The sequence below is a fragment of the Rhinoderma darwinii genome, chromosome 10 (genome assembly GCF_050947455.1).
Source record: "Rhinoderma darwinii isolate aRhiDar2 chromosome 10, aRhiDar2.hap1, whole genome shotgun sequence".
In the NCBI taxonomy this organism is placed as follows: Eukaryota; Metazoa; Chordata; class Amphibia; order Anura; family Rhinodermatidae; genus Rhinoderma; species Rhinoderma darwinii.
In genome coordinates this window covers 33,588,366-33,610,762 of record NC_134696.1, presented here as the reverse complement: position 1 = coordinate 33,610,762, position 22,397 = coordinate 33,588,366, and the positions used below count along the sequence as shown (strand labels likewise).

General features: G+C 43.4%; 1 long non-coding RNA gene across 4 annotated transcripts in view; it reads left to right on the top strand.

Moving 5' to 3' along the window:
- The window catches only part of LOC142661959 (uncharacterized), a 69,804-nt gene that overhangs the window by 3,888 nt on the left and 43,519 nt on the right, over nt 1–22,397 (top strand). Inside the window, exon 2 of one of the 4 annotated variants that reach the window (XR_012850852.1) lies at nt 18,756–18,903. The exons of the other annotated variants lie outside the window; for them this stretch is intronic. This is a non-coding gene — a long non-coding RNA (uncharacterized LOC142661959). The remainder of the gene's footprint in view (nt 1–18,755; nt 18,904–22,397) is intronic. 4 annotated transcript variants of the gene reach the window in all.

The window sequence follows — 22,397 nt, the reverse complement described above, 5'->3', positions numbered from 1 at the left end:
GTGGACATGATGGAACCTGTTGTTCTTTATAATGTAACTTGGGGGGATATAAACAATAAAAATGGCCAGAAATGGCCCTAAATATTTCCTCATTCAAACAACATCAACATTTTTCAGTAATGGGCTGCGGTTGAAGGGGTTAGCCCACTTTATATAAACAAACATATACCTAATTACATTGAAACAAAACCTTCAAGGGATATCCCAGAATCGACAGTTAACAACGATCCACAGGATAAGTGATCATTCTCTGATCGCTGGGACCCCCACCAATTCTAAGAAAGGGTGTCCTGAACCCCCAGATCCTCCTTACTTTTTTTTTTAAAGCCCGAGCCGTGTTTTCTCTCACCCAAGTGCATAAAAAGTGCAGAGGTGCCACACAAAAAGTGCACAAGTATGCGGTCTATCACAGCTCTTCTCTTAAGAGAGGCCTCACATAACCATTCCCCGACCCACCAAACCATAGGCCTAGAGGATCGAGGATCAATGATCCCCCCCCTCGCCGAAGCTTGGGGAGACCCAAACACATTCCTAGGCTTTAACCTGGGCTGCCACCCCAGTGTCCACCTAGGAGCCTGCATCAAGGTCGCACCTCCCCTCCAAAGAAGGGAGGCCGGGTTGCAGGGGAAAATGGAACCAGATGGCCACACATTTTCCCCTAGACCTCAGGAGGGTCCCAAAAGGGCACCGCATCCCGAAAATCCTTGTGACAAACGTGACAAACACACAGTGAATAAACAAAATGAAATAAGTGGATGTGCACTGTGATACAGCCTGGACATCCGTCAGGTATAAAAATTCCTCATATCCCAGTCAGAAGGCCGAGAGAATAAAGGTGTGTGCTCAGAAGTGTGAAAGAAGAGTGCGTGCAAGTGTGCCTTCACTCAGTGGGATCCCACCCGCAGTGAGTTAGGGCACCCCAGGGTGACCAGCCCTGGGGCACATAGCAACCCGGGCTTCCAAACTACCCGACCTCCTGACCTCGATCCGGCGGTCGCTTGGTCACCTACAAATGCGTACACCAGAGCGATGACCGTTGTGGTTCCCTGCCCTCACCTAGGCGTTCTGTTATCCCTTTACGATGGTCCTATCTTCCACTGGCAGGGATGATTACTAACCTCAGCTTGAGCAGGTACTACACTTGATTTTAGCCAAAAGGCCAAGAAGCGAGTGAGGAGGAGCTTAAATGGACCAGCGGTTGAGCATGTGGACTATTGCTCGACTACCGCTCCGTTCAATGTCTCCTCACTGTGTTTGAACACTGAGGAGGAACAGGTTATTTGGGAACCCAGCGATGAGACAACTATAAGCTATGTGTTGAAGGAGCGGGGAGCACATTACAGTGGAAGAAATGTCAACTGATTTGCGACGATTCATTCTCTATACGCTGAGAATGCTAGGAAATCGTCACATGATCAGAATAAGAATCATCAATGAGAAGAGGCAACAAGAGCAGGGGCACAGTCTTGTATCATGGATTTGCCATTTTCTGTTATTTCATTTTCGTTTTTTCCCTCATCACCTTCCAAGAGCCATAATCTTGTTATTTTTCCATCAACATGTATTCACACGGGGATTCCGCTCCTTCAGTGAGCTAGAATGGCGCTAGTAGATAGCAGAGCAGGGAGGTATATACCTCCCTGCTCTGCTATAGTGCCGTTGCTACTACTCATGCCCTCATGCCCGGTGTGCGCCCTCATGCCCGGTGTCGCCGTTAGCAGCAGCGGTAGCGACACCACTGAGTGAAGAAGTGCCCGGGCGCAAAGGCGACTGCTGAGTCGCCGGGCCCGGGCGCTTCTGAAACAAGCACGAGAAGGGAGCCAGCGCAGCACCCCATTCCACCTGCTGGAGTGATGCGCCCTGTGCAAAGACACAGGTCGCACACCCCTAAGGCCAGCCCTGCTCGTGTGAGCGCTCAGCCGCTTCGTGTCTGTTTGGCTTTTTCCGGAAAGCCGATGTATCAGAGTACGGACTCATAGACTTTCTATTGATTCCATACACTGATACATTTATTTCCGGAAACAGCCGAACAGACACGAAGCGGTTGAGTGCTCACACGAATGCTTCAGCTTCTTCATTCTAGCGATTGGTGGGGGTCTCAGTGCTCGGACCCCCACCAATCCAAACTTCTGATATGTCACTATGACATGTCAGAAGTTTGTCAAACGTTTAGCTACAATTTAACCCTTTGGTGATCCAAATTCGGTTCACTTGAATTATGGGGTCATGGGGTTGCAGCTGTAATATGGATGTTAACATGTTGAATCTGGCCCAAGGTTGCATTTAGGGGGGATTTACACTAACGTGATTTGCGTCCGTGCAGCCCGCGTGGTTTTCACGCGGGTCGCACGGACCTATGCAAGTCTATGGGGCAGTGCAGACTGTCCGTGAGTTTTGCGCAGCGTGAGTCCGCTGTGTAAAACTCGCGACATGTTCTATATTTCGGCGTATTTTGCACATCACGCACCCATTGAAGTCAATGGGTGCGTGAAAATCACGCATGCCCCACGGAAGCACTTCCGTGGGATGCGTGTTATTCGCGCAACAGCAGTAAAAGAATGAATGTAAACAGAAAAGTACCACGTGCTTTTCTGTTTACAAACATCCAAATGGAGTGTCATAATGATGGCGGCTGCGCGAAAAGCACGCAGCCGCGCATACATATGAACATGAAACACGGAGCTGTCACGCTGCTGCCACGCGCGCAAAATGCAGCGTTTTTTGCGCGCGCAAAAAGCTCACGTTCGAGTAAATCCGCCCTTACACTTGCAGTTTTTAATGAATCTTTTTCAGAGAGCACAGTGCCCCTTCGTTCTGTTTGCCAGTGGTGTCCTGGAGATCAATTACACATTGATTAGATATTTAAAAAAATGTGACATTAAGAGAGAGAGACATCAAGAGAGAAATATGAAGTTAAAGGGGTTGTTTCATCAGAGACAGCCCCTTTCAGTTTGAAGCCTCCGTAGTATTACACGTGACTTTACACATGCCTTTGGTGCCCTTAATATAATCAAGTCCTGCATGTAATACATGGACGGCTTAAATGAACACTAACTTTTTTAACAACTTATGCTAATATTATAGTATACCTGATATAAACAACTTTGTAATTTACTTACTGTTAAAATTTAGTTGTTTTATCCATGCAAATTCTGTCTGAAGTTACTACCCATAGGTGTTTCCCTTCCTGCAATCTGCTGTCCACTCCGTGATGTGATGTCAGCAAAATCCATCTCTAGTTACAGAGCAGAGGAGACAGACTGCAAATGATGGAGATGTGCCTACTATACAAGCCTATAGAGAGGGGAGGGAGAGAGATACAGATGCTGCTACCCATTGAAGTATATAGAGGGGTGAGCAGAAGGAGGGTGCAGAGGGAAAGACACACACAGACATGCTGCTGCAAATAGAAGTCTATGGACAAGAGGGGGATCAGGAGGAGAAAGCAGGGAGAGAGACACAGACGCTGTCCATAGAAGTTTTTGGAGAGGGGAGGAGAAAGCAGGAGGAGGGAGCAGGGAGAGACACAGATGCTGCCCAAAGAAGTCTATTAAGAGGGGAGGGGGAGCTGTAGGAGGGAGCAGGGAGAGAAAGACACAGACACCCTGCCCATAGAAGTCTATGGAGAGTGGTGATGGAGCAGGAGCACAGAGTAGACACAGGCGACTGGTAAGATTTATATGTCACCCACTGCTGGATTCTCAGCTACAATGCTCATTACTGCTGTATATTGTCCTCCATGCTGCTGTAGTTTCCATATATGTGATAGAGTTGTGTATGGGAGACATGATAGCAGTTGGGCTCCACTCAGTAGCTCAGGAGAAATTAACATTAGAGATAGAGCCTGCAGAGGGGAAAGCTGCAAACAAAAGAATTTTGAATATAAGTTATATAATGGCCAGAAATTGTGTTTTTCCTCATATTCAGTACACACATATGACAACTTATTCTAAAAAGTTAGTAGCTTTAAGCCAGACAGAATGGAAGCCGCTCTAACATCAGCTCTCTATTCTGGGTTATAGAGGAGAGTTCCAAGCAGTAGACTCCCCTCTATAATGTCTAAATACCCAAAAGGGCATATGGACAGGGGTTATCTTCATGAGACAGACAATCCCTATAACTGGAACCAGGGGTATTTTTAGACCACCCTTGTGGGGTCAGCATTGATTTTTTTTTCTCTGTAAAGCAAAGTTGGCCAGAATTGTACAGGGGCCTTTGTCTGGATCAAACGGCTTGACCTGAGAAAGGTTGACCTTAATGGACATGTGTCTTGTTTCAACATAACTGAGTAACTAAAAAACCTAAAAAAAGGAACTAAAAATAAAACGGCCAAAAAAAGGATATAAAAATATATTATAAGGAAGATTTGAATAAAAGGTTAAATTTTAAATGAATAAAACAGTATACAAATTTTTGTTAAAGAAGACAGGTCTGTACACGCTCTTATAATAAAGTTTCTAGTTCTTAACCTGATGTCAGGTCCTCACAATTAAACATGAAGCTTTTAGACTTATCATGCTATTGATTCTGTGAATAATGTTACATTGTTTCAGGGACATGTTTTATAAATCAGTGTATGAACGTAATCTATAAAAAACCACAGTTCCTCATTTTCTGTGTAATCTTTTACTTTCAGTAAGAACAAGTTGTAGATTATTAGACATCTGTCTTGCATTTGAGATGTGCAGCTCATTGCCTTGCTCCAACCATCTCTAGATGTATATTAAAACCTACTTACGCATTCACCGCTGACATGAAAATTACAACAGGTTCAATTTGTTCTATTTCTCCTTCCTCTTCATTTCTCTGATGGAAAGAACACCTTTAGGCCTCATGAGCAAATCCTTCACCGATTTCACTGCTGTAAAAAACGGATCCGTGTGTCCGTTCTGACTTCCGTATGGTTTGCGTGTTCACTCTTCATGCGTTCCGTTGCTCCGTATTTTGCGTCTGTATTTCTTCCGTATGTCATCCGTATTTCACGGTTCGCAAAAAAAACAAACGGAATAAAGTAAAATTGAGCTCATCTTGTCAAATGTCACTGGGAACACTAAAAGGAAGATCACATGATCATTATAGCACTGTTTTCTGTAGCTTCAGAGTATAGAGAGTAGTTTGAGATTCCTGTGCTTGGCTTGCTTAGGCTTCTTGCAACTTTTTGATTGAAAAGATGTGCTCCAAACCTGTGGCCAGTGGCGTAACTACCGCGGTAGCAGCCAAAGCGGCTGCTACAGGGCCCGCGGCTTGAGGGGGCCCGTGGCGCTAGCCGACACGCCCCCCCCCCATATGCCCAGTTGCGTCGCAAGCAGCCGTTACGGATGCTAGAGCTGTAGCGACGCTACTACGTGGCCCGCACCGCCGAGCCTCTAACATTTATGGGCTGGGCAACACGGGCCCCCTCATGCCTGGGGGCGTTGCTAGCACCGGAGGGGGCCCTGGCGCTAGCGACAGACACCCCCTCTTGAAGTAATTGTACCTGCGTCGATAGCACACAGGTACAAATACATGCATTAGCGCTGAATGGCCGGGCATGTTCCGACCATTCAGCGCCTTACAATGATGCTGATTGGCGGGGCAAAATTACTTGCCCCGCCAATCAGCGCCTTTCAACGACGCTAGCGTCGCGATGAAAGGCGCTGATTGACGGGGAAGTCATTCTGCCCTGCCAATGAGCGCCTTTGAACGACACGTCATTCAGCTCCAGCAGACCTGCTCAGAAGAGAGCAGAGTTGCATTGCCCAGTGTATGGAGCTATTATAGTTAGAGGTGCAGTGTATGGCGCTTTATTATATTATATTATATTTAGAGGTGTTGAGAATTTTAATGTAAATATTTATTCTTCCTCTAATCAGTACTGTAGTCACTGTATGATCTGCAGCGAGATGATGGGTGGTATGATTTTTTTTTGTGAAACAGCACCTCCCAGCGTATCCTTACCATTGTTCGGGCAATGCTGGTAGCTGTAGTTTTACGCCGTACAAACCTATATAGCAGGGGTTTCACTAAATTTTGTATTTGTTCTGGTGCTGCATATATGTAATGAGCCTTGTTCTGGTGCTGTATATATGTACGGAGCTTTGTTCTGGTATTGTATATATGTACTGAGCTTGGTTCTGATACTGTATATATGTATGAGCTTTGTTCTGGGGATTTATATATGTACTGATCTTTGTTCTGATGCTGTATTTAAGTACTGAGCTTGGTTCTGGTGCTGTATATATGTATGAACTTTGTTCTGGTGCTGTATTTATGTACTGAGCTTGGTTCTGGGGATGTATATATGTACTGAGCTTGGTTCTAGTGCTGCATTTATGTACTGAGCTTGGTTGTGGTGTTTTCTATGTGTATTGAGGTTTGTTCTAGTGCTGTATATATGTATGAGCTTTGTTCTGGGGCTGTATATATGTACTGAGCTTTGTTCTGGTGCTGTATTTAAGTACTGAGCTTGGTTCTGGTGCTGTATATATGTATGAACTTTGTTCTGGTGCTGTATTTATGTACTGAGCTTGGTTCTGGGGATGTATATATGTACTGAGCTTGGTTCTAGTGCTGCATTTATGTACTGAGCTTGGTTGTGGTGTTTTATATATGTATTGAGGTTTGTTCTAGTGCTGTATATATGTATGAGCTTTGTTCTGGGGCTGTATATATGTACTGAGCTTGGTTCTGGTGCTGTATATATGTACTGAGGTTTGTTCTAGTGCTGCATTTATGTACTGAGCTTGTTTGTGGTACTGTATATATGTCAGAGCTTGGTTCCGGAGCTTTAATTATATGGGATATATCTATAATAACAAAATTGCAGGGCAGATGGAATTGTTCTCAATTCATTGTATATTTCATGGGAACCTGTCTGGTAGTTTTAACCCCTTAAACCGCCACCATGCGGTAATATATGACCTGACAATATTTCCAAATGTATGTTTTTTTTCAGATGCAGCAAAAACGTTAAAATTCACTTTTAAAACGGTGCACACTATATGCTAATTACTCATTAACTTTCTCAGATGCGCCATTGCCTTGTGGCACTATACACAAGGGGGCGCTGTATGGCACTATACACAAGGGGGGGCTATGTGGCATTACATACAAGGGGAGCTGTGTGGCACTGTACACATGGGGGATCTGTGGGGCACTATATACAAGGGGTTGTGTGGCACTACTAAGGGGGGGCTGTGTGGCACTATCTACTAGGGGGGCTGTGTGGCACTATTTAAAAGGGGTAGGGCTGTGGCTCTATCTACAGGGGGCTGTGTGTGGCGCAATCTACGGGGGTCTGTGTGTGGCACTATCTACTAAGAGGGAACTGTGCGGCACTATATACAAGGAAGGGGGCTGTATGGCACTATATACAGTGGGAGCTGTATAGCGCTATATACAGCGGGGCTTTATGGCGATATCTATGGGGGGCTGTATGGCACTATCTACAAGGGGGATGTGGAGGGCGCTATCTACAAGTGGAGTGTGGCACTGTTTATAGGCGGGGCTGTATAGCACTGTCTACAGGGGGGCTGTATGGCGCATTCTATAGGGGGCACTATCTATAAGGGGGCTGCTTGTGGCACCTGGGGGGCCCCAGTCAAGAGTTTGCTATCCGGCCCAGTCTTTCCTAGTTACGCCCCAGCCTGTGGCCCATGTAATTTTAGCCTGTCATTTCTCAGTGCTTTGGATAGCAATCTGCTATGCTTGCAGAAGAACCGAGGCGGAGGAGGAGGTATTGTGTTCATCCGATTGTCTCCCAACAGGCTTCTAAAGGGCATTTCCATACCCTCTACTGTGACCTGTGGCAGCACACAGACAAATGTCAACATTTTTGCCATACAGATGTAGCCGTCTTTACCTTGACTTTTAACGCATTAAATAAACAATGGCAAGATCTCTTATCTTGACTTTTTCAATGACTTTTCAATGGATTTTGTTGTGTGATATCACGCTGCAGCAAGTTATCAGAATTAAGTTAAATCTGTATGTCCATCAACATTTTCGACTGTCTGCTGGTGGCCGTGCGTCCTGGAGTTACTATCCAGGACACATATATGAGGCGCTGCATTTCTCAGGGGCATTTCTCCGGAAGAACGGCTGATCGTCACCTCAAGGTAAGAACACATAATGCCCCCCTGATAGAGCTAGCATAACCGTAAATGCACCCTTTACAAAATCCCACAATGTCACCCTGATAGAGCTAGCATAACCGTAAATGCCCCCTTTACATAATCCCGCCATGTCACCCTGATAGAGCTAGCATAAACGAAAATGCCCCTCTCCAAAATCCTTACCATGTCTTTTTTCTTAGATTTATTTTTTACTTTTACAGATTCTTGGCAGGGAACTCCTTTGCGTCTCTCTGCATTGATTTCCTTCTGTGGAGCACCACCATCTCATGGATTATCTGTGTGACCTGCGAGGTAATCTGTCATCTACTCAGGGAGACGGTGATGCCACAGCCAACTGCAGAAGATTTGCTCAAAATTACAGACGGCTATCTGGATTCCACTGAGTTTCCAAACTACAATGGGGCGCTTGATGGAAAGCACATTTGTGTAACCTCGCTCAGGGTCCCAGTACTATAATTCTAATCAGTTTTTCTCTGTAGTGCTGTTAGCCTTGGCTGACAGCAACTACAGGTTTATAATTGTGGATATCGGGGCCTATGGGAGCACTGCGGATGCTCGCATCTTCGGGGCTTCCAGAATGGGTGAACAGCTTCAATCCAATCGGCTCTCAGTCCAGGAACCCAAACCACTACCAGGATCATCTAAACCGCCAGCCCCATTTGTAATTGTGGCTGACAAAATCTTTGCACGCTCACTCCACATCATTTGTCCATTTCCCATGTGAGATTTGGACAATCGGAGGCACATTTTTAATTATTGTCTGACACGTGCACGTCGGTATGTGAAGTGTGCCTTCGGAATTTTATCACATAACTGGGGAGTGCTTATGTCTGCCATCTAGATGGACCCAGACAATGTGACCCTGGTGACACAAGCGTGTGGGATATTACACAATTTCACCAGGATTCACAATGCTTGTTTGGACACGGATCTCTAACAATACAGTACTGCAGCGGTCCCTCTCGATCAGACACTACATAGAAGACCTGGATCGTCAGGACTGGCTATCTGGGAAATGTATGCAGACTATTTCCTGACCCCTGAGGGAGCAGTCCCCTGGCAGCAGGACTTTATCCTTGCTGCTCGTTGAATATTTTATTTTTTATAGTTTATACTTCCTATTTGATTCAGTTAATTATGTATTCCTGTTTTGTTAGTTAGTGTGGGGACTCGCAAGAGAATGAGGAACCTTGACGCAGCCTTTCAAGCTTATATATTTTTGCCAAAATTATTTATGCTTTGTTGTAAAGAAATTCAATTTTAATAATGTAGTGGTTTTGACAGCGCCTATTTTGGTACAGCAAAAAAATATATTTTGGCAAAAATATAAACAAATACCTCATTATGTGTTGGATGAGCACCTTGCACCATCAGCTATGATCGAAAATGTAACAACAGGGTCTGCTGAAATATGCACCAACAAGTTAAGATAAATAAAATAACAAAACAAAAGAACTACAGATCAAAGATCAAACATATCATGACCTAATGGTCCTGCTGAAGAGGTGGCAGGTGGACCTGTGGAAGGTCTGTCAGCTGAATTGTGCGTCTGCTGATGTCCTTGGTAGAGGTATGCCATCTGCCCTGGATAACATGGCCATCTTGCTGAGGGACCATAATAATCAGGACGAATGTTCATCCCCCTATCCTGGCTGAAAAGGATAGGTGGTGATTCATACTGCTGCTTGTATTGTGGTGACTGGATAGGTGGAGGTCCAGGCGTGACCAGGGTAGGTTGTGGCGCTCCACTATCTAGGGGCTCTTCATTGTGTAGACGCCACAAGTCTACTGCCCGGAAGATGGCCCTTGGATCATTCGATGGCATTGCTGCCTGTAGCATTACTATCATGGCTCCCTGAACCTGAAGGCGACGTTCTGAAGGTAGCCTGGTCAGATGCAGGGTGAGGCTACATAGGAAGGTCTCTTCCGAATTCTCAGTGCAATACATCATGACGATAGTTTCATATGGTTAATTAACATATTGCCTTTATTGCAGTCACTGCTACATTGTTTTTAAAAGTTTTATTAGTAATAGAATAAGAGTACTGTTAAAAAAATGCACAAAAAAACAAACAAACTTGTGGACGAAGTTCCATCACATCTTTGAGGAACATGAGCTTCTGTGTGAACATATAGGCCCGCTTTTTAGATGGCTCTTTCTAAGATAGGACTGCTCACGTCGGAATTGATCATGACTGGAATTCCATCTTGTCTTTATTTCTTAAACTACAAATAAAAATTAAAAAAAGTGTTATTAATCTGGAGAGTCGATGGACTATAAAAATTTCTGAGAGTTGTCGTTCGAACTCTATGCACTCCCGCGGACCAGCTGAAGGGTCCGTGGAGATTGTGCAAGTCTTCCGTTTACCTGATCCGTACTTAAATCTCTGACACACTAATAGCAGCGCAAAACTATAGACCACAGCTACAATTGTGTTGGTGAATCATAGCACGGAGCTGGTAACCATTGAAAGGGAAGCAGCGCTCGCAGGAGCACAGCAGCTCCTTTAGAAAAGCTCATTCGTGCGGCTGCGTAGAGTCTGACCACCAACGAGCAGATATTAATGGCCTAATCTCAAAATAGGCCATACATTTAAAAATTGAACAAGGTCAATGGGGGCATTTACTACAGATTTTTTTAAAATAAAATGTTTTCTTTATTATACCATACAATTATACATCTAATACAACATATAATAAAACATAGAATAAACAAAACAAACAAGACAAAACTAAAAAAAAAGGAATAAATAAGTAAATAGATTTAAAAAAATTAATTATTGTAGAAAAAGGAAAGAAAGGAGAAAGAAGAAAGTAAATGGAAGAGGAAAAAATATATGATGGAGTTAGTTAAATAGGAGAATTTTTTCCCATTATCGTTATATCTACAGTCTGATTCCTTTCTGAGAGTATGTTCTTAGGGTATGTTCACACGGCCTATTTTCAGCCATTTTTCGGGCCATAAACACCCTGAAAAATGGCTAAAAATGCGGGGCTGAACGCCTCCAAACATCTGCCCATTGTTCCGTTCCCACGGGGTGTTTTTTACGGGGCCATTTTTTGTTACAAATATATTATCGTTTAATTTCTATAAATTTGTATTTTGGCGAAAATGCCGAAAGAAGCAGTTCCGCTGCAATTTTATTATTTAAATTTTTTGCACTATACACCGATCATCATAAATATTTTTATACATTTGTTGTACAGGATGTTACGGTCGTGACAATACCAAATATGTCTATATTATTTCATGTTTTGGGGTTTATTGTAAAAAATGTGAATTTCTATGTATTTAAAAAAATAAAAATAAAAATATTTCACATTTTTTGATTTTTATTAATTTAACCTTTTTTTTTAATCCATAGAGAGATTTTTCATTTTGATTTAGATTTTTTGAACTGTAATGTACTGGCCTATATCTATACGCCAGTACATTAGCCTGTGTACTGATTCTACACAGGCATACCTCAGTATGCACTAACAACAAGAAATATGGTCAGACAGCCCTGGGGTCCTTCAATGGAGGCTAGGCTGTCTGGCCATACAAGTTATGGGCTTTGATTGCGTCACAGGGATTTTCTGTGACGCGATCAAAGGGCAGTCCCCCCTCTTCTTATTTACTTTGAATGCCGCGATCAGCTTTGATCGCGGCAATCAAGGGGTTCACGGCAGAGAGAAGATATTTCTCTTCTCTCCGCCGCTAGAGCGGGGCTGTGGCTGTGTATTACAGCCATTGCCCCGCTCCTGATCGCGCGTGGACACGGCTGTCACACAGGACAAGAAAGATTGTCCTAATGCGCAAATTACCCGCCGCTCAGGACGAGTATTCTCGTCCTGTGTCGGTAAGTAGTTAAATAGGTTTTTTTCATCCATCCAAATCTTCCACCTGGTTTGATAGATTGACTTATTGTTATTTTCTCCTATCCAATATTCATATTGAAAATAAACATTGACTTGGTTAGTTACCTCATTTATCAGGGGGATTTTATGAAACTTCCAGTGTACTAATATTTTGCTACGAGCTGCAGACAGGATTTTACTAACAAACCCCCTGGCCTGTCTAAAAATGTTATAATAACTGTTTTGTTTTTTTTATGCTGTGCACGGGTCCCCTGCTCCCAACGAAGCTGCAATAGCTCCTTTGCTATTTCCTCCCGGCTGCATCCTTTTTGTAGCAGTTACGGTAGGATTCTGATCGTGTATTCCACAATTCAGGATGGTCATGCACCATACTGATCAGCCTCACTACATCCATGTTGTGTTGAATGCTGGGAAAATTGGCCCGCCCTGACATTGGTTGGCAACGGATCCGCAAAAAACGGACCGCACACGGATGCCTTCCGTGTGTGGTCCGTTTTTTTGATGGACCCATAGGCTACTTTGGGCGAAACAGAACCGTAAAAACTAACAGCAATAGGACCTGCTCGATACAACAGACATAAAAAAGCAAAACTCACTAGTGGTTATAGTTACCAGAGACATAGCGAGGTTCTCTTGCAGCCGGGGCAAATATTCAGTTTGGCGCCCCACGCCCCAACTTCTTTCCTGACATCTCCCTCCCCTCGCCATGTTTGTTTTCTCTACCAATTAATGAGGTGTAATTTTTTTTCACATTTTCTTTTTTCTGTATCTCGAGCATAAAACCATTTGTACAATACAGTTCTATAAGGGAGTTACAATAACAATAAATGAAAAGAAAATACATGAAAGAGGTCAGTGCCCGACTAATACAGATTGTCTAACTGATGCTAAAAAGACTATATGGTGACATAATGAACAGCCTTCTCTTGTAGATAGTGTCACAGACCCCCTTGTAGATACTGCCACAGCCCCTCCTGTAGATAGTGTCACACAACCCCCCAGTAGATAGTGCCACAACCCCTCCTTGTAGGTAGTGCCATACACCACCCCTGTAGACAGTGCCACACAGACACCTCTTGTAGATAAAGCCACACAGCCCCACCTTGTAGATAGTGCCACACAGTCCCCTGTAGCTAGTGTCACCCCCCCTTGCAAATACTGCCACACAGCCCCCAAAAAATAAAAAAAACTTGTACTCACATAGCTCGATTCCCACGACAAACGGTGGAGCACCACAGCCTCCTCAGCAGCCTATGAGACAGGAACCTTGCGTAGGTCAGCGTGATACATTGATACATCTCGCTGGACTGCACAGGGATCCTGTCCTAACACCTTAGTGAATGGCAGAGCAGGGAGCTAGCTCCTATGGACGTAGATACAATTGAATGTTGCAGTCCTGGAAGCCAGGACAAGGCGCGCCACCAGTAATAATGCTACATTGGCAGAAGTACATCAGTACCCTGCTGCTCAGCTGTTCAGATCACACATGGAGTGATGATCTATAATTTACATTTACTGGACTGGAATTCAGAAGGGTTTTACAAAAAGTATTTTGTATCACTTTTTATAAATGGGAATCTGTCCTTATTTTAGGGGAAAGTGCATGTGTACTACGGGGTTGGAAGTAATAGCTGTCGGCCGAACAAGCTATCTAATGTGTATGGCCTCCTTTATTCAAAGCAGGCTGTGCCTCAAGCAAATCCCTTACAAATGCCTTAATTTAAAGGGATCAGTCCTAGTGACAGACTGGCTTTATAGTACAATACACAACTATGGTTTTTAGAATACTTTAGATATTTAATAATTTGCTCAAGCAATGGTTATGAGTCCAGGAATATATATACATATGTACTATGTAAAAGAGCATTGATGCTCCAGGTGTGTACCCCTGGATCCCACCTGTTCCTTTATATAGTCCTAATCTTCTACCCACAAAGCATCAAAAAACAGCTGCCCAAAGGCTCCAGATAAAAGCCTGAATTCTGCCCCCCAGGCTCCAATACTTGTTATCATATTGTTATCATTGCACCGCACGGGGACAAGTAAACATTTTTGATTTAAGGCATTATTGGGTGTCAAAGGGCAGTCTTCTGCAGAATACACAGAGACAAAATGGTCGGTTTGCGCATCTGCTTATTGAACTTTGCTTTTTATTTAAAAATCTAATAAGTGCACACAAAACCCCCCAAAGAACAGAGAAGTCAGAAAACACTGCACGCTCTGTGCCTGTTGTGTTGTTGGAAACTGACACCAAGCAACTCCAGGGCTGTGGGCTTTGTGGTGTACATCTGTAATGTCCTCTGAACATTAATTACAAAGCCACCGTCGTAGACTCCGCAGGTGGATTATAAAGTATTCATTCATACAAGTTTGTACAAACACTGAGTCAAAAGGCTGATGGAGTCACTGCAGGAAAATCTATTTACAAGGAGAAAATAATGACAACAGAAAATTGAACAAAGCATCTTCACTATTAGGGGCCTTGGTTACTAAGCAGCACAAAATCCAGCTCCATAAACCTTTTCATTATAATTACTTTACTTTAATAAGCTGATCGTAGAGCATTCTCTGCTGAGAACCCCAACAATCAGCTGTAAACTGTGAGGGAGCCCAGGAGCAAATGTTTAATTCTCCTGCAGCGCCATCACAGGAGAAAATAAGCATTACATGGTTCCTGTTGAAATCAGTGAGCTGTCCATGTAATGTGTGGACATGCCGGGTCCTCCAGAGAGATACACAGATGTTTTTCTTTGCTCTGGCTAATAGACAAGAATCCTAAATAAGGGACCATCCCCTCTACTTACTTAAAATTTCCTGATACAGTATTTGAATATGGGTATCCTAAAACAGTCAACCCCTGTAAGGAGTAGTCTGGGACATTAAAATTATGGCTTATCCTCAAGATAGGCAAACAATGTATGATCGGTAGGGATCTGATCCCTGGGATCTCCACCGATCAGTAGAACAAAAGGGCCATATCAGTACTAGGCACAGCCGCACTCAAGTGTGGTGCTGTGCTTGTATAAACAATGAAGAGGAGGGTCAAGGCCCCTTTATTCTGCCTATCATGGTGGCCCTGGGGTCCCCAATCAAACATTGATGGCCATCACTTTAAAGTCCCTGACAACATTTTCAAGGGGTTATGGCCCACAATGATGAACCAGTGACTGCCCCCTTTAGAATTGGCGCACTGGTATGACAAAAATGCAGGAATTTTCCTTGTGCTTCATGCGCCGGATTCATCATCTGTTGATAAATGTGGCAAAGGCTAAAAACACTGCCTGGTGTCAGTTCCTGCTGCTTTTCTAATTAGAAAAGTGGCAGAAAATGATTATAAATCAATTGTCTTTCCTGGCATAAAAAAATCACACAGTTTGGCGCACGCCATCCTTGGACGAATATTTTCACTTATTTAATTTTATGCCACTTTCCCATTGTGGCAAGAAAAGGGGGCAGGGTTTATCCACAGGGGTGACAGATATATCATAATTTACATCAGAAACTGTCTAAAGTAATGACGCAAATCTGCACCTACTCATCGCAGGCGTAGATTTGAATTTCTGCTGCACGAACAGCCAAAGGTGTGTACCTCTTAATATATTTGGTGCATTTCCCATTGGTGTAAATTAGTTTAAGACTGGCATTTGAAATGCCAGTCTTAATATATTTTTCCCCCCATTGTATTTACCATTATTATTAGAATTACTGTATGTTGCTGTGTCAGGTTTAATTCTCTGCCTAATGTTTTCCAAGAGTTTGGATCCTCTTTGTGAAACTTTCCAAACAAAGGAAGGAAAAGGTTTGGTCACCCATTACATACCTGACAACTGCTTTCGGCTGCCCTCTGCTTTGCTTAGTCACCAAATTAAGAATATTGAAGACCTTATATCCCAAGTGCAGAGCGATGATACAATAAACCCCCATACACCCTGGTGACCCCGTACAATACACGCACACATAATGATCATACACATGTCAGGCAATGACAGATAGACGGTTAGAAGGCTTGGTGTACAAGTATTCAGGAAATCATCCGATTTAATTGCTTGCTATAAGATGACAAAATCTCAGTAACTTACAACTGTAGCTTCATGATGGGTATCAAAATATTTGTATTGAAACTCAAATTGCTTTTGGAAGAAATCCAGCGTGATGTGTGTCTAAGAGGATGGGGTGTCAGTGGCGTGTGGGCCTGCGCTTTCATATTCTACTACATGTAACATGGGAACTGACAGACCTGTCATCAGCAGAGGGGAGTTATCCCTTTCATATACAGCATTACAACAATGCAGAATACTGATGAGATAAGTCTTCCTGGAGGTGACACGACTGAAGAGCTGTAAATTTTACCAGTAGAAATTTGCATTAATATTTAAATTGTATGTCTAGATCTTCTAAAAGATAAAGTCACTTATACAGACACTAAACCGGTAGTCTACCGTCTCACCATTCACTGTGCAGTTGACAACAATCTATTATTTGTTTATCAGAAGAGAGTAATATTCATTAAAGAGGGTTGTACATGATTAGATAAAAGTGTCCATTTTTTCCAGGAACAGTGGCAACCATGTCCAAAGATAAGTCTGATATTAAAGCGCAGTCCATCAAATTATTGGAGCAAAGTTGAAGAGGTGCAAAATGTGCTGCCCACTTTTTTTTTTGTGTGAACCACAGCCATTTCTAAGGGTGCCAGTCATCGGTGCTTCCTCCTGGACAGGCCATCGACGCTTCCTCTTGTGTCACAGGCCAACTGGATGGGCCATAAATGGGGGCACTCTGTGGATGGGCACTGTTAATAAGGACACTTTGTGGCTGAGACACTGATAATCAGAACACTTTCTGGGTAGGATGCTCCATGCATGCACTCTCTGGCTGCAGAATGCATGTCATAGGGCATATAGTGGGGCGAATTTCTGTCTCGGGCACTGTTATAGCGGGCACTTCATTGAAGAGCTCTATACCTAGGCCACTTTCTGGCATTTATTGAGTATGGGGGCACTCTTTGTCAGGCGCTCTGTATAGGGGCACTTTCTGACTTCGGCAATGGTAATTGGGCATTCTCCAACAAGAGCAATTAATGGGGGCATTGTAAAAGGGGGCACTCTGCCTAGGGTATTGCTAATAGGGGCACTTTTTGACTATGGTGCTTTATGGGACACTCTAACTTGGAGAATTAATTCTCCATTTGATATATACGAGGGCAAAACCTGCCGAAGTATAAGTTAAACAGAGGCTGTGACGGATGCCTTACACTGGCATTTGTCACCCGTACACTATAATGGTATTCTTTAAATGGATATGTCATGTACTTTCATGACCATGTTCATGACATATTCCGTTAAATGGATACTATTCTAGCCTATGGGGTAACGGATGCCACTGTTAAGCATCTGTTTAATGCATCTGTCCCCCATAGGCTATATTAGAATCTGTTTAACGAATATATCATCAAAATCTATTGAAAAGCACATGACGTATACGTTAAACGGATGCCTTTGACAGATGCCATTCAGTGGCATCTGTCACCAATAGACTACTATGGTAAAAACCGTATACATAAGGGCATGTAGCGGGAGATTTATTTTAAAGGCACAGAGTATGGGGCACTGAATATAGGGACAACCTTTGGTTTGCACTGTGTACCGGGACACCCTCTGGCAGACATTGTGAATGGGGGCATTAGTGGCGGATTATCATATGGGCGGTTCAGGCGGCACATCATTTTAAAAAAAACACATTGCAGTGCGCTAGCACCGCTAATGGGGAGGAGGGGTGGGCTGAAAGGGAATAGGGCCGCACCGTCCGACCTACCGCCTCTCTGAGGGGGCGGCGGAGCAACTGAAATGCCACCATCCCCTCCTACACTAATTGTACCTGCGTGTATCTGCATAAGCGCTGAATGGCCGGGTACGTTCCGTGCCCGACCATTCAGCGCCTTACAATGATGCTGATTGGCAGGGCAGAATGAGTTGTCCCGCCAATCAGCGCCTTTCAACTTGTTGAAAGGCGCTGATTGGCGGGGGAAGTCATACTGCCCTGCCAATCAACGATGGCAGCGGCGCGATGATGTCATCAAACCGCTTCCATTGTTGAAGGGCGCTTATTGACGGGGCATGTTATTCTGCCCTGCCAGTCAGTGCCTTTCAACGACGCAAGCGGCGCGATGGCGTTGCTCAGCCTCAGCAGACCTGCTCAGAAGATAGCAGGCCTGCATTGACACAGGACGGTGCGGGAACGGGATCACGGTGAGTATGTAAATTTTGTTTTTTTCAACTAAAAAGTCTGGGCGGCATTATCTACAGGAGGGGGCGCTATATGTGGGGCACAATCTACAGGGGAGGCTTTATGTGGGACACAATCTACAGGGGGACTATATGTAGGGCACTATATACAGGGGGAGCTATATGTAGAGCGCTATCTTCAGGGGGCTATATATAGAGCGCTATCAACAGGGGGGCTATATGTGGGGCACTATCTACAGGGGGCTCTATGGGGGCACTATCTCTGGGAGCACTATCTATAGGGGGTTCTATGGGGTACTATCTACAGGGGGCTCTATGGGGCACTGTCTACAGGGGGCACTATGTGTGTGTGTGTGTGTGTGTGTGTGTGTGTGTGTGTGTGTGTGTGTGTGTGTGTGTGTGTGTGACACAGTGTATGGTGCTATTATAATCAGGGACACAGTGTATGGCGTTATTATAATTAGAGGTGCAGTGTATGGTACTATTATATATAGGGACATATTGTGCGGCACCATGATAACTTTCTCTTTGTTTATAGATGTGGAAATGTTTGAAAAGTGAGAAGCCCAAGACATCTGAGCGGAAAACTGCAGAAATGGGTCGTGGCTAGGAGAAGTCATGGAGGACTGGACCGGATGGAGAAGAAAAGATAAAAAGAAGAACTAGAATCTGAAATGAAATCATCGGTAAGTCACTTAACTGGTTGCCGACACAGGACGAGTATGCTCGTCCTGAGCGGCGAGCACTTCGCGCATTAGGACGAGCATACTCGTCCTGTGTGACAGCCGTCTCTGCCGTCTCTGTGTGTGCGATCGAGAGTGGGGCAACGGCTGTAATACACAGCCATGGCCCCGCTCTGACAGCGGAGAGGAGAGAAACATCTTCTCTCCGCTGTTAACCCTTTGAACGCCGCGATGACAGCTGATCGCGGCGTTCAAAGAGAGGGGACTGCACATTGATCGCGTCACAGAATATAACTGTGACGCGATCAAAGCCCACAACTCGTATGGCCAGACAGCCCAGGGTCCAGTGAAGGACCCCAGGGCTGTCTGAACATATTTCCTGTTGTTAGGGCATACTGAGGTATGTCCTAACAACTGCCTGTGTACGATCAGTAACAGGCTAATGTACTGGCATATAGATCTATGCCAGTACATTGCAGTTACAAAATAAAAATCAAAATGATAAATCCCTTTATGGGATTAACAAAAAAAGTTAAATGAATGTAAAAAAAAAATAATGGTAAATAAATAAATAAAAAGTAAAAAAAGTACACAGAAACAGACATTTTTTATAATAAATAAACGTTTTAAAATATAAGTCCAAAAACATGAAATAATATAGACATATTTGGTATCGCCACAACCGTAACAACGTGTACAACAAATGTATACCATTATTTATGATGATCGGTGTATGGTGTAAAAAAAATAATATTAAAACTGCTGTGCAACTGCTTTTTTTCTTCATTTTAATCTAATTAAAAATTTATAGAAATTAAACGATAATGTATTTGTACCAAAAAATGGTACGTACATAAAGTACAACTCGTCCCGCAAAAAACAAAGTCTCATACAACTATGTCGTACAAAAAATAAAAGCGTTATGAGCGTCGGGATGCAAAGAGGGAAATGTAAAAAAAATTGCTCTGTCCTCAAGGCTAAAATTGGCCGTGTCCTTAAGGGGTTAATGTAAATGTTTATTCTGCCTCCAATCAGCACTTGTAGTTACTGTATGATCTGCAGCGAGATGATGGGTAGTATGATATTTTTTGAGCTTGGTTCTGGGGCTGTATTTATGTACTGAGCTTGTTTTTGGTACTGTCTTTATGTTCTGAGCTCGGTTCTGGTGTTATATATATGTAGTGAGCTTTGTTCTAGTACTGCATATATGTACTGAGGTTGGTTCTGGTTATGTATATATGTACTGAGCTTGTTTCTGGTGTTGTGTTTATGTGCTGAGCTTGGTTCTGGTACACTGTTTCCGTAAGTCCCATAGAACTGAATGGTAGTTATGTAAACAGTGTAGCTCGCATGCTACGCTGCTTCTGTAACAGCCATTCACTACTATTAGTTACGGAAAGTCCATGGTCAGGAAGTGGTTGAGAGGCAGCGATAGCAGAAAGAGGTAGAACAGGGTTTAGGGGGCCCGGTTCTAGAGATAGATGTGAGTCCCAACTCTGGGAACTGCACCTATCTGACAGGATCCACAGGATATGTCATAAATTTCCCTCACGGGAAAACTCCTTTAAAGTGTAACCAAACTTCTAAAAAAAGTCCTGGGATCCAGGGCATCGGTGCTAGCGACGGGAGCACTCTCTGACAAGTACAGAGCAGGGGGGGGGGCAATTTTTGGCAGACACTGAATTTGGGGTAATCTCTAGCAAAGCAGTATAGGTGTGTTCTCTGGCAGGCACTGTATATGGGGACAATTTACGTTTTTATTGCAGACCCAACATGAGTGGCTCTCAGAACAAAAAAGTTTTTCACCTCTTAAGCATTTAATAGAGGCTACTATATAAAGATGTCTACCCTGGTGACAAAAGGGGCTTGCTCTTATTTATTAAGGGTCCTGCTATTAGATATTTCTGAAAATGATGATTGAAATTCTATTTACAGATAAGGGATGTTTATTTTGTCATCTTCCATAAGCCTAAATATGCAGAAAAGAAACTAGTCATGCAGCAAAGTCCAATCGTATTTTGTTGCACTAGATCTAGCAACAATAATAATAGTCATGAACATATATAGTTCTACCATTATTCTGATCAGGAACATGTAGCTAACAAAGGTTTAACTCTTCACTAAACCATAAACATAACTATTAACACATTTTAACTTCAACGAGTCACAGTTGGGGACAGTCTGCCAATTCCTGACCTTAAGGGGATGCAAGTTTACAATAACATGCAATTAGAGTATATAGAGATTTGAATATATAGCATCTCTATTCACCAGAAGAATAATTATGGCTTAGTCTTTAGTCCTTATAATAGTTATGAATATTTCCTCACCGAATGTCTACATGACATTTGATATTGCCCCATGAGACCAACTAAGCAGTCAGCCAGCAGATTCAGATCTTGTTACTTAAATAGGGCTCTAGGCCCCCCAGCAGTTGTAGTAGTCTTTTTTATGATTGTCCTCCACATGTCAGACCAGACTTGAGTATTTTAGTATGCACAGAGCCGGTTATGGCATCCAGTTTCTACAGGCCTATTCAGTCACAATGGGAGCACTAGTTAAACTTCATTGGCCAATCTGACCTCCGTCATCTGGGATATGGGGGACCCCTGCAAACAAGACTAGGGAGTATGTTATGTATCGAGTCTGGGGATGGTAGGCCAGGGGTGTTGCCCCACAGAGGAACGATGTAGCAAGAAATTCAGACAACATGGGTAAACTGCAAAACAACATTTTAACTTTTCTTGAGGCACTCGCTTAATGGTTCTCAATATAGATATATATACAGTTCTTGGCGGTTACAGAAATCACAGTTCACAGGCTTGATGGTTACGCTCCCGCAGAGGCACAACTCTTGGCAATTTCCGTAGCAACTTATTCTACAGTCTCAAAGGTGGGCGACACTGTGATAGCAATCTTAGTTGAAGTCCGCCAATTACTTGATTACACATATAGTATATGCATATATACTTTGATTTTATCATAATTGAGCTTACAGGAACAGCAGAAGAATGAGTCGACAGACCAGCTCTCTGTCGGAATTCTGCAGCCTGCTATTTACTAGAAAACACGCCGGCTGCAGAGTCCAAATGGAACAAAATTTGGAATCACAACCAATTGCATTTATCACATAATACAACCAATGCAATAAAGGTGTCCATAGCCTATAACTTCTCCTCTAATGAGCGCTGTGCACCCAAAATTAGGAAAAAGCCCACCACCTGCAAATAAAAGATAAACATATCATTATATTGCATACTTTACACATTGTTGAGGGCCACACCAAAAGCAAATCTGTTTTAAAAATCAACCCCATTTAATATATCATATAAGCATACCTCCCAACCGTCCCAGATTCAGTGGGACAGTCCAGAATTCAGGGTGGTGTCCCACTCTCCCGGATGGCCGGTGATATGTCCCGGGGTCAACTGATACAGTTGAGTCCAATGCTGAAGCAAGGAACCGTCAACTCCATTCTCCAGCATTCACTGTGTGAA